General features: G+C 36.6%; 1 protein-coding gene across 3 annotated transcripts in view; it reads right to left on the bottom strand.

The window, feature by feature from the left end:
• NKAIN2 (sodium/potassium transporting ATPase interacting 2) overlaps positions 1 to 14,753 on the bottom strand; it is a 1,031,975-nt gene that overhangs the window by 129,146 nt on the left and 888,076 nt on the right. The window lies entirely within an intron of this gene.

Below are 14,753 nucleotides of genomic sequence, written 5' to 3'. Positions count from 1 at the left end.
ATACATAAATTACAATCACATTAAGATGATTATGGCATAGGAATGACAATCAAAAGTAATGAGAAAAGGACTTCTTTTCTAGAGAGCAAAGCAATTATCCTGCAAGACTGTAAGTTGGTTGTAAATCTAAGATACACTGCCTGCCTACTTATGCAAAACTGGTGTTGCTATGTCATTGTTATGTTACTTAATGATACCAATTATTTAAAAATTAAGCACAGGGTACTTCATGACATGGCATTTGTTATATTCAAGTGGAGGTGATTTCAAATTTTCTTCAGGGTAACACAGAATTTCACTACTCCTTCCCAAGCCTTTCATATTTTCCCTGGAGCTGTACATTTTTTTATGCTAACACTTTTAGTGGGAATTTCTAACATAAAAAATTCAAAAGGCCAATTTTATGATGAAGAACAGTAGCTTAGATATTTTAAATGGCACCCTAGACCCAAGAAGCTAATTGCTTTTTCATAGCACAACCCTCTGAAGTGCCCACACTGCAAACCGGCTTAGATAAAAACCAGGATGCATCTTTCTCTTCTGTTTCAAGGTCCACTGGGACTTCCTGAGACAAGTGATGCTATAAAGAAAAATAGAAATCACCTGGAGCCTGGGAAAATAATAATGAAGTAAGACTACAATTATGCCAGTCTGAATACATCTGTCTCTGTGTATTTGCTCCATGTTTCATCACCTGTTCAGTCACAGGTGTACTTTTAATGAAGTCAGGGATCGTACAACCCCATCAAACTAAGACTTCTGAATGTAAGATACACACCATCCTTGCTGACTCATTTAGACAGACCAGCCACCGAGATGGATTTCAAGTCTATGTGGTGCCAGTGTGTAAGATATAGGAGTTTTAATGGCAGGACTAAATGAAACCCTGAATTCTTCTTAGAGAATATATTCTAGGACATACATCTTTTGCTCATCCCTGTTAGTACACAATAGAAATATTACCTAATGTTTGCTTTATAGGAATAATAAAATGTAGCATTTGAAACAGAAACAATATAGACTGGAAAAGTGAGCTGAAGTGCTGCAAGTAAAAAACAAATGCCTATTAACCTACACTTATTTTGCAGGCTGAAATCCTGCATCAGTTTCTGCTGGAGTTTATAAAAGCATAGCTTATACAGAGTAAATATTAAATTGTCATAATGTTTATCATTTAGGAGAGCTCTAGTGTGATAAAGACACAGAAGTGTACTCATAACTACAATATGAAAAAATAATAGATGTTTTATATGAAGAAACAAATTGTGATGAAAATCTTAGAATATAAGTTAGGTATTACATGGTTAATGAGCCACTAGATTAAAAATCTGTTGAGTAACCAAGCATTAAGCCAGAAACACCATCATCTAATTAATTTAATTGTGTTTTTCAACAGAAGACATTTTTTCCTTCTTCTGATTCCTACATCTCACCTCACCACTATTGTTGTCATATTCATTACCTTTACATTCTGAAAATCTGGTTGATTTGTTTTGGCAATTTTAAGACCTAGGGATTCTGCAGATACCCAGGTTATGTGTTCTGACTCTTAGACCATTAATGATTATATTGCACTTTAATTTTTAAAAACTTTTCAAAATTTAAAGAAAACCCTGGGGAAAAACGATTAATATTATGATTTTTATTTTATAATGGAGGTAACAAAAGCTATGTGCAAATAACTCATTGAAGGTCATGCAGGGAGTCAATAGAAAAAAATCCATCTTTTAGTTTTCTTTGCTACTGAGGCACTTACTAAATCCCAAGTGAGCTTGTTTGGAACCCCTATTCATACAAGTGTCAAACAAATAATAGTAGCCTAAATAAGTACTGATTGTTTCAACTGTGGAACAAGTTCCCTAAATTCTGTTATTTCAATCTTCTTGACCTATACAGCTACTTATTTTCCTGCAAAAAAAAAAAAAAATAGATCCTTTTACTTTTTTGTAAATTTATACAATCAAGCACAGAAAACAACATGTCAATTGGGTTTGATTCTCAAGGAGACACCTAAACATGGTTGAGGTTTCAGCAATTTAACTTGTCAGGGTGACACAGAGAGCTAAGTATTTGCTTCTGTTATGAGGGATTTATGTGTTTTCCCATGATGATAGCACAAGAAAGACCAGCTATGAAGCAATATCAAGCTTATAAGAGGAACATACATTTTTTGTCCGGTAGACAGCAAATCTGGAGGCCTATTTTCAATCCCGCAGGTCTCAGGGCACGGGAGGTGGCTTGCGGCAGGGAGAAAACTCTGAAGCAAAACCAGTTTGTATGTGGCCCTTTTGGGGCTCGGAAAATGATGCCCCAAAATATGGCACTTAGGCATGCTGAGTACTTTTAATGAAAGGAAATTGGAAGACCTCAGAAGCAGCCTCAGAAGCAAACTCTCTCTCTGAGCTTCTCCTTTCCTCCTGTCTCCTACTTCACGTTCGCATGCAAAATGATTCATACAAATAAGAATTCATCTTCTCCAAGGTAGGTCACGGAAACTAGAGCCCCTGTCCTGCAAAGCAAGCAATCAAATCTAGAAAGATCACTCTTTACCTTCTCCCTGAAGACTCTCACATGGGTCCTTCCTCCTACCTGAGAGGACAAAATGCTACACAGAGAGACCAAGAAGAATCTGAACAGACAGATGAGTTTGCCCTCTCAGTCTATTGCCGTTAGATCCCACCATTATGTCCAATCACATGTCTACAAGGCTGTCCATTCTTCAAGGAACCTAAGCATAAAAACAGTTTCCCCTGCATCTTTGGGTCTTCATTTTTGAATGCCATCATGCTACATAAAATTTTGCTTAAATAAATATTATGCTTTTCTCTTGTTAACCAGTCTTTACTTAGAGGAGTGTTGGCCATGGCCCTTATGATGGGTGAGAAAAGATAGCACATTCTTTCTGTTCCTGCAGCCCTCCTTCCTATATGAACCTATGTGTTCTTCGAACCCTCCTACTTTAGCCGAGTTTGCATTCCATTTCCTTTTTCACTTAAGGTAATAGGAAAATGAAATATTTTTTAATGCAGCATGGTCCTCTGAAAATAAATGTCCTTTCAAGTCACAAAGCAGATTTCTTCATATCTGCCAGAACTCTCGGTTTAAAATAGACATGGCTTAAAATTTGGTTACTCAGGCTACTGTTATCAATATAAGACCATTGCATTATGTGAATGCACAGAACAATATTTAACCTCATAAAGCTCTCAGAAGCAAATCAATAAGTGGAGTTCATGGAAAATTCTTGCAAGAGAGTTATGAGATCTTTAAAATATTTGTCTGAGATTCATGCTATTGTCCTGGTAAGAATAGATTTGCCCTGAGAAACCCTTAAATGAGTTTATATGGCTGGTGTTCTGAGCTGGTCAATCTCTCTGACATATATGTTTGTATCTAAATCTTCTGCAGTCTAAAGTATTTTCAGAAGCAGAGGCAGAAAGGGTTGTTTATTAATCCCTGATGGACCACAAGGTATCATCCATATTGAAAATCTGTTTTGAGGTTCTACTTTTTTTTTTTTTCTGGGTAGGCTACAGTAGCAGTAAATCCTGTTTACCTAGTTAAAGACAAATGAAGACATTAAAAGAAGCAAAGAACAGTCTTTCCTTGCACTACTGAAAAAACACTATCCAATAAAAAAAAAAGGAGGAAGAGGAAGAGGAGATGGTTTAAGGGCATATATGACATATTATAAAGGTACTACTAGAGCTTGAAAAACAAAACAAACAAAGTCAATAACTCCATAACAAAAGAAAACAAAACCTTCTATCACCTATTTGTATACTTTTAGGTAAAACAAAACCCAAATATTTTTATTAAATTTACTGGCACTCTTAGCTGACTGTGCAAATATAGTCTTCACTTCTGTCAATAAATATTCATGTTAATTTTCTAGGTAAAAAATCAATTTCATGCTAGCAGGAATGCTTCAGAAAGTGACTAGATTAAACTATGGCTTCCAGCTAATGTTTCTAGCACCAAAAATAACCATATGGCATTGAATGTGTGCAGGTCACTCTGGAGATTTACTGTAATTATGTCATGATGCGCTTATTGTTACGGATTCAACAGCCTTTCTTGCCTCTCTACCTGCTTTGTTCAAGAGCAGCTGCTGGATTCAAGCTGTTGTCTGTTTCCAGCACAGAGGCTGAATGAAAAAATGCTTTCTAGGGAAGTCATATTCCAAAGCAGGAATGGCAACAATAAATGGATTCAGTGGGGGAACATAAAGTTCACTGGGCAAAAGTCTCTCAATCAGTCGGTGCTAATTTACTGCTGTCGGTTCCAATTGGTAAACAACACTGCCTATGCAACTTATGCAAAGTTGAAAGGATTGGGGGGTGGATTTAATGAACAGAAGAACAGAATACTGCTTTGCAGAGTGCCTGATTGTGATGGTTTCATTAAAGCGACTGCATGACTGAGCCTCAAGTACTATTCCTACTCACCATATGTGCCAGAACAACAGAATCATGAATGCCAGGGTGAAGAACATTCCATTATTTTCTGCTAAAGATAATGCTCAGTAAATATATATATACAGACACATAGACTTGTTTAATTACATACTCTATGTTAAATATTCATATATGCAAACGTGCTTTTAAACAAATGCCTTAAACACTTGGAATGGGGGTGTACAAGATGCAGATTTAGGGTAATTGACTTGGGTTACTGATTTTTATGGCAATGACAGCTTTTATAAAAATGTGTTTTACAAATTATTTTAAAAATGGACCTTTACTTTTCTTACAGTTTGCAAGCAAGTAGGCAGGACTGAAACAGATGCAATTTAGAGGACTTTATATTGTATACTGTTCCCCCTTGGATTCATAAGGTGCATTTTCTCTATGGGTCCTAAGACAGGAAGGGTCTAACTAACTGGAGATATAAAGAACAGTGTGCTAATGCATCCACATCCAGCATCTGGAACCTCTTTGGCTTCCTCTGGTATGACACTCCCTATGCTCCAGCCACACAAATGCCAAACTGTGTTTGATTGAAATGCCTGCCCTTTCCCTTCTCCCCTTCACCTACTACTCCGAATAAATCCTCAGCCTTCAAGGCTCAGACAGAAGTACCTCACCTTCACCTTGCCTTCTCTCATCTTCCAAGGGTGAGTTAAGTGTTCCTTATCTGAGTCACCCTATTATCTGGGCTTTTTTCGATAACACTACCTACCACATCACCTCGGAATACTTGGTTTAAATGCCTCTCTCCAACCTACAGTAAACAGTCATGAATCATTTAGCGATGGTTCTGAGAAATGGATCCATAGGTAATTTTGTCAATGTGTGAACATCACAGAGTGTACTTACACAAACCTTGATGGTATAGGCCACTACACACCTAAGCTATGTGGTATAGCCTATTGCTCCTAGACTACAAACCTGTGCAAAATGTTACTGTACTGAATGGTTTGGCAATTGTAACACAGTGGTATTTGTGTATCTAAACATGTCTAAACCTAGAAAACATACAGGAAAAAAACAGTATTATAATCTATGGGACCAACATTGTATATGTGGTCTGTGGTTGACCAAAATGTCATGTGGCTCATAAATGTACTCCCCAAGGCAGGAGAATTCTATACAAATGACCCTGTTTTTACTTAGCACACTTCCAAATGGATAATTTTAAAGAATGTGATTTGAGATAGAAGTTCAGTGTAAATCCTGGCTAGATCAGGGTTCTTTAACAACTGCATTGTGATATGTAATGCTCACTGTGATGAGTTCAAATTATACTAAATGCTCCAACAATAGGTTGGGCATTTAAAACCATAAAAATGTTTCCTATATCAAATGCATAGTTCGTCTTCTGATACTACTGGAGCTGGCATCACATAACTGACTTTTTTCATGTTACATATTTTTTTTTTCTTTTGAGACAGCCTTGCTCTGTCACCTAGGCTGGGTGTGCAGTGGTGTGATCTCGGCTCACTGCAACCTCCACCTCCCAGGTTCAAGTGATTTTCCTGCCTCAGCCTTCTGAGTAGCTGGGACAACAGGCGCCTGCCACCACGCCCGGCTAATTTTTTGTATTTTTAGTAGAGACAGGGTTTCACTGTGTTAGCCAGGATGGTCTGGATCTCCTGACCTGGTGATCTGCCCACCTCAGCCTCCCAAAGTGCTGCGATTACAGGTGTGAACCACCGCACCCGGCCCTCATGTTACATAATTTTTATTTGTGAAGTGATAATGGCCTTCGTGAAAATAATAAAACTTCTGAGTGACTGTGAGAAAAATAACTACCTTCTTTAAAGGCAATTTATTTTGTGCTCATTTATCTCACAGAGCTTTGTTTATTTTTATATAACAAAACGGGAAGGTGAGAAATAGTGTTTTTATGAGAATACTTTGTCTCAATGATTTTTGTATCATCTACAAACTCTGATGCCAATTTATGAAGAGCTGAGAAAAACAGCAAAGTTATTTTTATTACTTCCATCCTACTTTTAGCCCTTATGAAAATATTTATTTAAAAAAATAGTAGTGGAATATTTCTTTTCTGATGCATTGTTAATTACAGCTTATGAGTTCTAATAGGAGTTAAACCAGTATTAAAACAAAGGTAAAACATATTAATACATGCAGTAATACATTTTATAATAGAAGTGATTTTAGGTCCTTTTAATAGAAAGATAGCCAAATATTCAGTTTTATTTGAATATCGCATTTCATATTTTTATCCTTTACCAAAATATAACTTAATGCACTTTTATCATTTGATGATTATGAAGAAATCACAGTGTACTGACACAGGAAAGAAGTTAGAAAGAAGTGATGTGATTTTCTTAAGACCTATCTTCAAAAAAACTATATTGTAAAGTACATTTCAGTTTATTATTGTGTGTTTGTTTCTTTTTTAATTTCCTGGCTATGCTTATTCTGTGTTTTAGGAGGCGGTGGTGTGAGAGAGGGCCTCACCTGTTACCAGTAAGGTGATAATCTTGGAATGGAAAAATCAAATAGGTCATTTTTTTCTAAGGATAATGCTGGGTGTATGACTTTTTCCATTCTTATTTGGCCAGAGTAGACTTTTAAAGAGGTATAAATGAAAGTAAACTTGGATAATTCAGAAGAAAAATAAAAATGTAAAGCTGTAAATTAATTTGGGAACCAGTGGCTATTCAACCTGACAATAAAAGTGGAGACAACACGGGGGGCGGGGGGCAGTAATGGACCTTAGTTTGCCTGAATTCTCGGCAGAGGAACTCATCTGAAGAGCCAGAAAATCAATTATGAAGAATTTGAATTTTGTACAGTAGTGACAGGGAGCAAACACAGGGTTTGAGGACTGGCAGGCAATAAAGCCGGTATTGGCAGCAGTATTTTCTGCTGATTAGAAAGGACATAGACTGAGAGTAGTGAGGTTAAATGGAAATTAGGTTGAAGTGGTCCAGGAGTGTAGTGATTAGAGCAGAGATTGCCATCTGGTCAATGGGGATAGAGAGCTGATTTTTAGTTTTCTTAGCAGAAGTGATCCAGGATTGTTGAACAATACAAATGTGGCATAGGAAAATAATGGAGGTAAAAACAAATGTAATGACATGCTTGGAATAAAAGCAGTGTTTTCTATAGCACAATTTGGAAAGCATGGGTGGAGATAAAACAAATATAAAAAGTTACAACTTCTAACCTCCTGCCTTCCTTGTATCCTTTTTTTCCCCTTCCTTCCTCCTTCATTCCTTCCTTCCTACAAATCTTAAACACTTACTCCAGGCACATTGAAAAGCTGGGAGGGTAGATTGGGGAGAATGGATAACAGATCCTAAATATTTAATTCTAATATGACAGGCAAAAGAAAACCATGTGACAAAATAAATCCAGTGCTTTAGGAGGAAAGTGTGACTTTAATGTGTGGAACAACAGAACAGAAGAGGGAGGAAGTACATTCAATAGAATTGAGGAGAAAGCTGCTATGCTATTCAGGTGAGATGTGATGAGACAGCAGTGGTGGCAATAGGGAGGAAGATTCCATCTGAGATACAGTGTAGAGAAAGAATACGTACTAAGAGCCAAATTGTGGTGAAAAACGACATGAAAAGAACAATTTCTCCTGTGGGTAAAAAATCCTGTGGCATTAAACTAGAAATGTAAGATAAGCTGTTCAACTTGATAAAGAATATCTAGAAAAAGCTACATCATATTTAATGGTGAGAAACTAGAAAATTCCTAAGACCAGGAATATAAATATGTCCCCTTTCAACACTTCTTTTCAACATTTTACTGGAAGTCATAATGAAATGAGACAAGAAAAGGAAATTGAAGGTATGCTGATTGAGAAGGAAGAAATAAAACTGTCTTTGCAAACCATACGATTCTCTATGTAGAAAATCTGAAGAAATCAGCAAAAAACTTTGGGAACTCATAGCCATTGTAGCAAGGTTGCAGGATACAAGATTAATAAACAAAAGTCGATTGTTTTCCTATATACCAGCAATTAACAAGTAAAATTTGAAATTAAAAGCACAATACTATTCACATTGGCACCACAAAAATGAAATACATAGGAATAAATCCATCAAAATATGTACAAGATTTATATGAGAAAAATTACAAAACTCTGTTAAAATGTCAAAGAAGTAAATAAATGGAGAACTATACCATGTTCATGGATAAGATTATTCAATATTTCAAGATATCTGTTCTTCTGAACTTGATCTATGAATTCAATGCAATTCAAATAGAAATGCCAGCAGATTATTTTGTGAATGTCAACAAACGGATTCAAATCTTTATATGGAAAGGCAAAGACTCAGAATAGACAACACAATATTGGAGGAAAAGACCAAAGTTGGAGCAGTGACAGACTATAACCTCAAGACTTACTCTCATTAATTAAGATAGTGTGGTACTAGTGAAAGATTAGATAAGTAGATCAATGGAACAGAATAAAGAGTCCAGAAATAGAGCCACATAATATAATCAAACTAATCTTTGTTACAGAAACAAAGACAAAGCAATAGGGGAAGAATAGTCTTTTCCACAAATGGATTTGGAACAACTGGACTTCCACATGAATCTAGAATGAATCTAAACATAGACCTTGTACTTTTCACAAAAATTAACTCAAAATAAATCAAGATTTAAATGTAAAAATGCAAAACTATAAAACTTCTAGAAGGTGACATAAGAGAAAATCTAGATGACATTGGTTTGGTGATGACTTTTTAGACATGACACCGTCTTTGCACAATCTATGAAAGAAAGAATTAACAAGATGTTTTTATTAAAATTAAAACTTTTTGCTCTGTGAAAATCACTATCAAGAGAATGAAAAGAAAAGCAACAGTATGGAAGAAAATATTTGCCAAAGACATATATGATAAAGGACTGCAATCCAAAATACACAATGAACCCTTAAAACTCAATGGTAAAAATGGGCCAAAGATTTTAGCAGACACCTCACCAAAGAAGACATCCAGATGTCAAATAAGTAGATAAAAAAGGTGTCCAACATCATATGTCATCAGGGAGATGTAGGTTGAAACAAAAATAAGATAGCTCTACACACTTTTTACAATGCCCAAAATCCAGAACAGTGACAGCATCAAATGCTGGCAAGGACGTGAAGGAAGAGGAACTATCATCTATTGCCAGTGAAAATGCAAAATGTTATAGCAATTTTGGAAGACAGTTTGGCAGTTTCTTAGAAAACTAAATACACTCTTACCAAATGAACTAGCAATTGTGCTCCTTGGTATTTACTCAAATGAGTTGAAAACTTAATTCCACATCACAATCTGTGCACAGACCTTTATAGCAGCTTTATTCATAATTGCCCAAATTTGGAAGCAACCAAGTTGTCCTTTAGGAGGTAAGTGGATATATAAACTGTGGTTCATCCAGACAATGGATTATTGTTCGGTGATACAAAGAAATGAATTATCAAGCCATGAAAAGATATGGAGAAAACTTATATTTACATTACTGAGTAAAAGAAGCCAATGTGAAAAGACAACATATAATTTCGACTATATGACATTCTGGAAAAGACGTAAGTATAGAGACAGTAAAAGGATCAGTAGTTGCTAGGGGTTAGAAAGGACGGGGAGGGAGGGCTGGGTAGACATAGCATGGTGAATTTTTACGGCAGTGAAAATACCATATATGATGCTACAATGGTAGATACATGTTATTATTACCAACCAAAAGAATGTACAACACTAACCGAACCACAATGTAAACTATAGACTCTGGGTGATAATGATGTCTCAATGTAGATTCATCAATTGTAACAAATGTATCACTCTGGTGGAGGATGCTGATAATGGGGGAGGCTGTGCATGTGGAGGGGCAGGGGTATTTGGGAACTCTGTACCTTTCTTCAATTTTGCTATTAATCTAAAATGGCTCTAAAAAAGTATTTAATAAGAAAAAACAGGCCTGGGAGAATCAGAAAAAGAAATGGCTCAAAAAGATACATTCAGATTTCAAGACAGAGTACATGATACAAATATAAAATCTGGTGAGGTAAAGCACTGTATGTGGTAAAGGATTAACACTTAGTTATACTGTTATATTTGTTAACGCTTGGAGAACAGCAGAAAAAAAAATAAATTAACAGAAACTCAGTATTATCATTAAATTGGGGAGATTAGAAATGTTTTCTATCCAAATGACACTCATCCTCAGGGTAGAAAAAAATTGACCTGTGATGAATAATGATGGTTCGTAAATTGTTTTTCAAAAGCATAATAGCTGGTTGCTGGAAGCAAAAAATGAAGAAGAATTAATCAGTGATAAAAGGGCAGGATGTTTAAATAAATGGAAGTTCTATCAGATCCCGTGGCAGACAGACTCTAGGAGGGCCCCCATGATCCCTCTCTCCAGTACTGCATACTTTATGAGTATGGGTATTGTATTAGTCAGGGTTCTCTAGAGGGACAGAACTAATAGAACAGCATATATATATATATATATATATATATATATATATATATATATATGTAAATATAGCCCAAACAATATATATATATGAAATATATATATATTCTCTCTCTCTCTCTCTCTCTCTCTCTATATATATATATATATATATAGGAACTTATTAAGTATTAACTTACATGATCACAAGTTCCCACAATAGGCTGTCTGCATGCTTGAGGAGCAAGAAGAGCCAGTTCCAGTCTCAAACCTGAAGAACTTGGAGTCTCATGTTCAAGGGCAGGAAGTATCTAGCACAGGAGAAAGATGTAGGCTGGAAGGCTAGGCCAGTCTTGCCTTTTCATGTTTTTCTGCATGCTTTCTATTTGCTGGCAGCCGATTAGATGGTGCCCATCAGATGAAGGGTGTGTCTGCCTTTCCCAGCCCACTGACTCAAATGTTAATCTCCTTTGGCAACACCCTCACAGACACACCCAGGATCAATACTTTGTATGCTTCAATCCAGTCAAGTTGACACTCAGTATTAACCATCACAGGTATGGCCATATGACTTGCTTCTAACCAAAAGAATACAGAAAAGGGATAGGATGTATGTGATGCATATACAGGATTACCTGCATAAGATTACGATATGGTTTGGATCTGTGTCCCTGCCCAAATATCATGTCAAATTGTAATACCCAGTGTTGGAGGTGAGACCTGGTAGGAGGTGATTGGATCATGACGGAGGTTTTTCATGAATGGTTTAGTGCTGTTCCCCTAGTGCTGTTCTTGCAATAGAGTTCTATGAGATCTGGCTGTTTAAAGATGTGTAGCACCCCCTCCCCCTTCCTCCTGCTCTGGTCATGTTGGGTGTTTGCTCCCTTTCTGCCTTCTGCCATGATCATAAGTTTCCCGAGGCCTTTCCAGAAGCTGAGCAGAAGCTGTCATGCTTCCTGCACAGTCTGTGGAACTGTGAGCCAATTAAACCTTTTTTTCTTTATAAATTACCCAGCCTCAGGTATTTCCTTATAGCAGTGAGAGAACAGACTAATACAGGTTGTATGTAAGGCCTGCCTTGCAGGAGTCTTTCCCTTGCTTGAGGACGTCAAGAAACAAGCTGTAATGTTGTGGACTGCCTATGTTAGGAAGTCCACAAGACAATGAACTACAGGCAGCCTCTAGGAGCTGAGAGAGTCTGCTGGTTGACAGCCAACCAGAAACCAAAGCCCCCAGTCCTACATGCACACTGAACAGAATTCTGCCAACAATCTCAGTGAGCTTGGAATTTAATCCTTCCCCAGCCAAGCCTCAGCTGAGAACACAGCCCTGGCCAAAACTTTGATTATCATCTTGTGAGAAACACTGAAGCAGATAATTCAGCTAAGCTGCGCTTGAAATTCTTTTCCATAGAAACTGTGAGATAATGAATATGTGTTGTTTTAAGCTGTTAAGTTACTCTTAATTGATACATCAGCAATAGATAACTAATACAGACATGAAGATATGGTGAAGCAGTTTCTAGCCTAGTGAAAGCAGAACTGAATTTTTGTAGTCAAGATATTTTTATCATTCTGAGTCTTGATTTGTTTTATTCATAACATGAGAAAGTTGGACTAGAATGTCTCTCATGCCTTTTCTGACCAGAATTGGATCTAGATGAAGGGTTCTTAGGATAGAATTTCATAATATAGCCAATATAGGATTTTTTTCATTGTGCATTTTATCATGTGCTGGACACAAAGATAATCATTTTTTCATTAACTGTCACATTGATATCCCAAAATTCTTTATTGTTATCCTCATAAAAATACCAAGGTTGGAGGATTTTCTTTGTATAACTTCTTGCAAATAACCTCATATATAATATCATTGGCAAATTGTTAGTGGTCAGTCTTGAAAAATGGATCAAATTTTGAGAAACCACTACATTAAGCAATTACATTTCAAATTTAATGCATCCTTCACTACTAATTATTGTTATTCTCTGCCTTTTTAAAGTAGAATTGTTCACCTTTCCACAGAAACTAAAATAGGTAGAAAATTTTTTTAATTTTACTCAGTTTTCTATAGTGACCTTCCACATGTTTACTTCAAGCCACTTGTGTATCATATGAGAAATATCTCAAATTCCTATTTACTGAATTTGTCAGTCTCTGATCCTCAGAAGTGGATTTAAAATATGTAAACAAATGACTTCCAATACCATGTGATAAGTGCAAAAATAGTAGTATGAATGTATTTCTGTGAGACCCCAATATATAAAGTAACTAACCTTACCCAGGAAGTCAGGGAAGACTTTATCAACATGAGCTGGATCTTATAGGATGGATAAGAATCTTTCTGATAAGGAAACAAGAAGGAAGAATAGGATAGTATTTTAGAACAGGAAAAGCATGTTCACATTTCAGAATTCCCAAAGGGCAGGGAATGGAATGCCTGGGACTTGTTGTTAGGTATTTGCGGGTTAGGGTGGTTTGCTATTGTTATTGGTATTTCCCTATTTACTTACTTGGTGTCCAAATGTAGTAAGCACTCAATGAATTCTAGTTAAGTGACTGAATGTCTGAACTAATGAATGAGGCTGCAGAGATAGATGGCAAACATTGTGTAAAGACTCTATGTCAGACTAAGGAACTTATGCTTTCATCCTCTTGGCTAGAAGAAACCCATCACAATGATTAAATTTGTCAGATTTTAATGGGTTTTTATATGTTTTATGAGACTTCTCTCTATTCACTCCCCCAACCCCAGCAAATGTTTTAGAATAATATGTAGTAGAAATTGTTTACTAACATTTTGCTTTTGCTAAGGTAGTGGACATCAGAGTTTAATTTGCATCAGAATTATCTGGAGAAGATGTTTAAAAATATTGCTGAACTGCATCACACAGTTACTGATAGGAGTCTGGGGTGGAGCCTGAGAATTTGCATTTTTAGCAATATCCCCAGTGCTGCTGTTGCTCCTGGTCTAAGAACTACACTTTAACAAATCCCTATTTACTAAACTCCACTACAAGTTATTAGGCTGTTAACTGCTGTTCTGTCTTTTAAAAAATGGAAAATATCTTCAACAGATTCATGCAAACACAAAATTTCGAGCAGACATGTATTTATTTTCCTATTGCCTTTGAAGATACCAGATTGCAGGTGTAATCAATTTTATGGAATTGGTACATGCCTAAAACTATTGTATGTTAAATTCCATTTTATATCACTAAGAAAAAATCTTTAGCTGAATCCTCAAGGAAGAATTAATTTTATGATGTAAATGCTCACCCCTAATTTACTGGTTTATGTGTTGTTATTGTTTTGAAACTTAATGGTTTCTTATGGGGACTCACCTGTAAAGAACCCGTTCCCCTTTAGAAATCCAGTGAGACTTATTGGTTTGCAGGGAGCCTCAACTTTCCACAATATGCTGAATCCTATACACACTAGCCAGAACCATGTGGGCTCACCATTACTGCCAAGTCCCAAATCTCTCTGCATAGTGATGTTTCTCCTACTTGCTGTGAATAAGAACAGCTGCCCCTTTTGTCTCTGCTTCTGAAGCCAATGCTTAATGCTTGAGTGAGTGAATAGAGAGGTCGGTGTTGGCTCTTCATGTGCTAAAGCAGGGTGGGGGGGATCAAACAAGGTGCTTGCACACTAGTCAAGCACGCATCCTGGAGGCTGATGAAAGCATGTAATGTGCTGCTCAGCCTTGCAGAATCTTCTCCACTATATGGGGTTTCTATTTCTCTGAGCCCTTCACATGGACCCTACTTGGTAGATGCATTATCAAACTCCCTTATTCCAGTAAACTGCGTGCAGGAAAAGCAGCTTCTCTGAGTGGAGGAGATTTTGACATGTGGGCAGCAAAGAAATAATGTAGGAATTT

The sequence above is a fragment of the Pongo abelii genome, chromosome 5 (assembly GCF_028885655.2).
Source record: "Pongo abelii isolate AG06213 chromosome 5, NHGRI_mPonAbe1-v2.0_pri, whole genome shotgun sequence".
In the NCBI taxonomy this organism is placed as follows: Eukaryota; Metazoa; Chordata; class Mammalia; order Primates; family Hominidae; genus Pongo; species Pongo abelii.
This window is presented reverse-complemented; position numbering and strand designations above follow the sequence as displayed.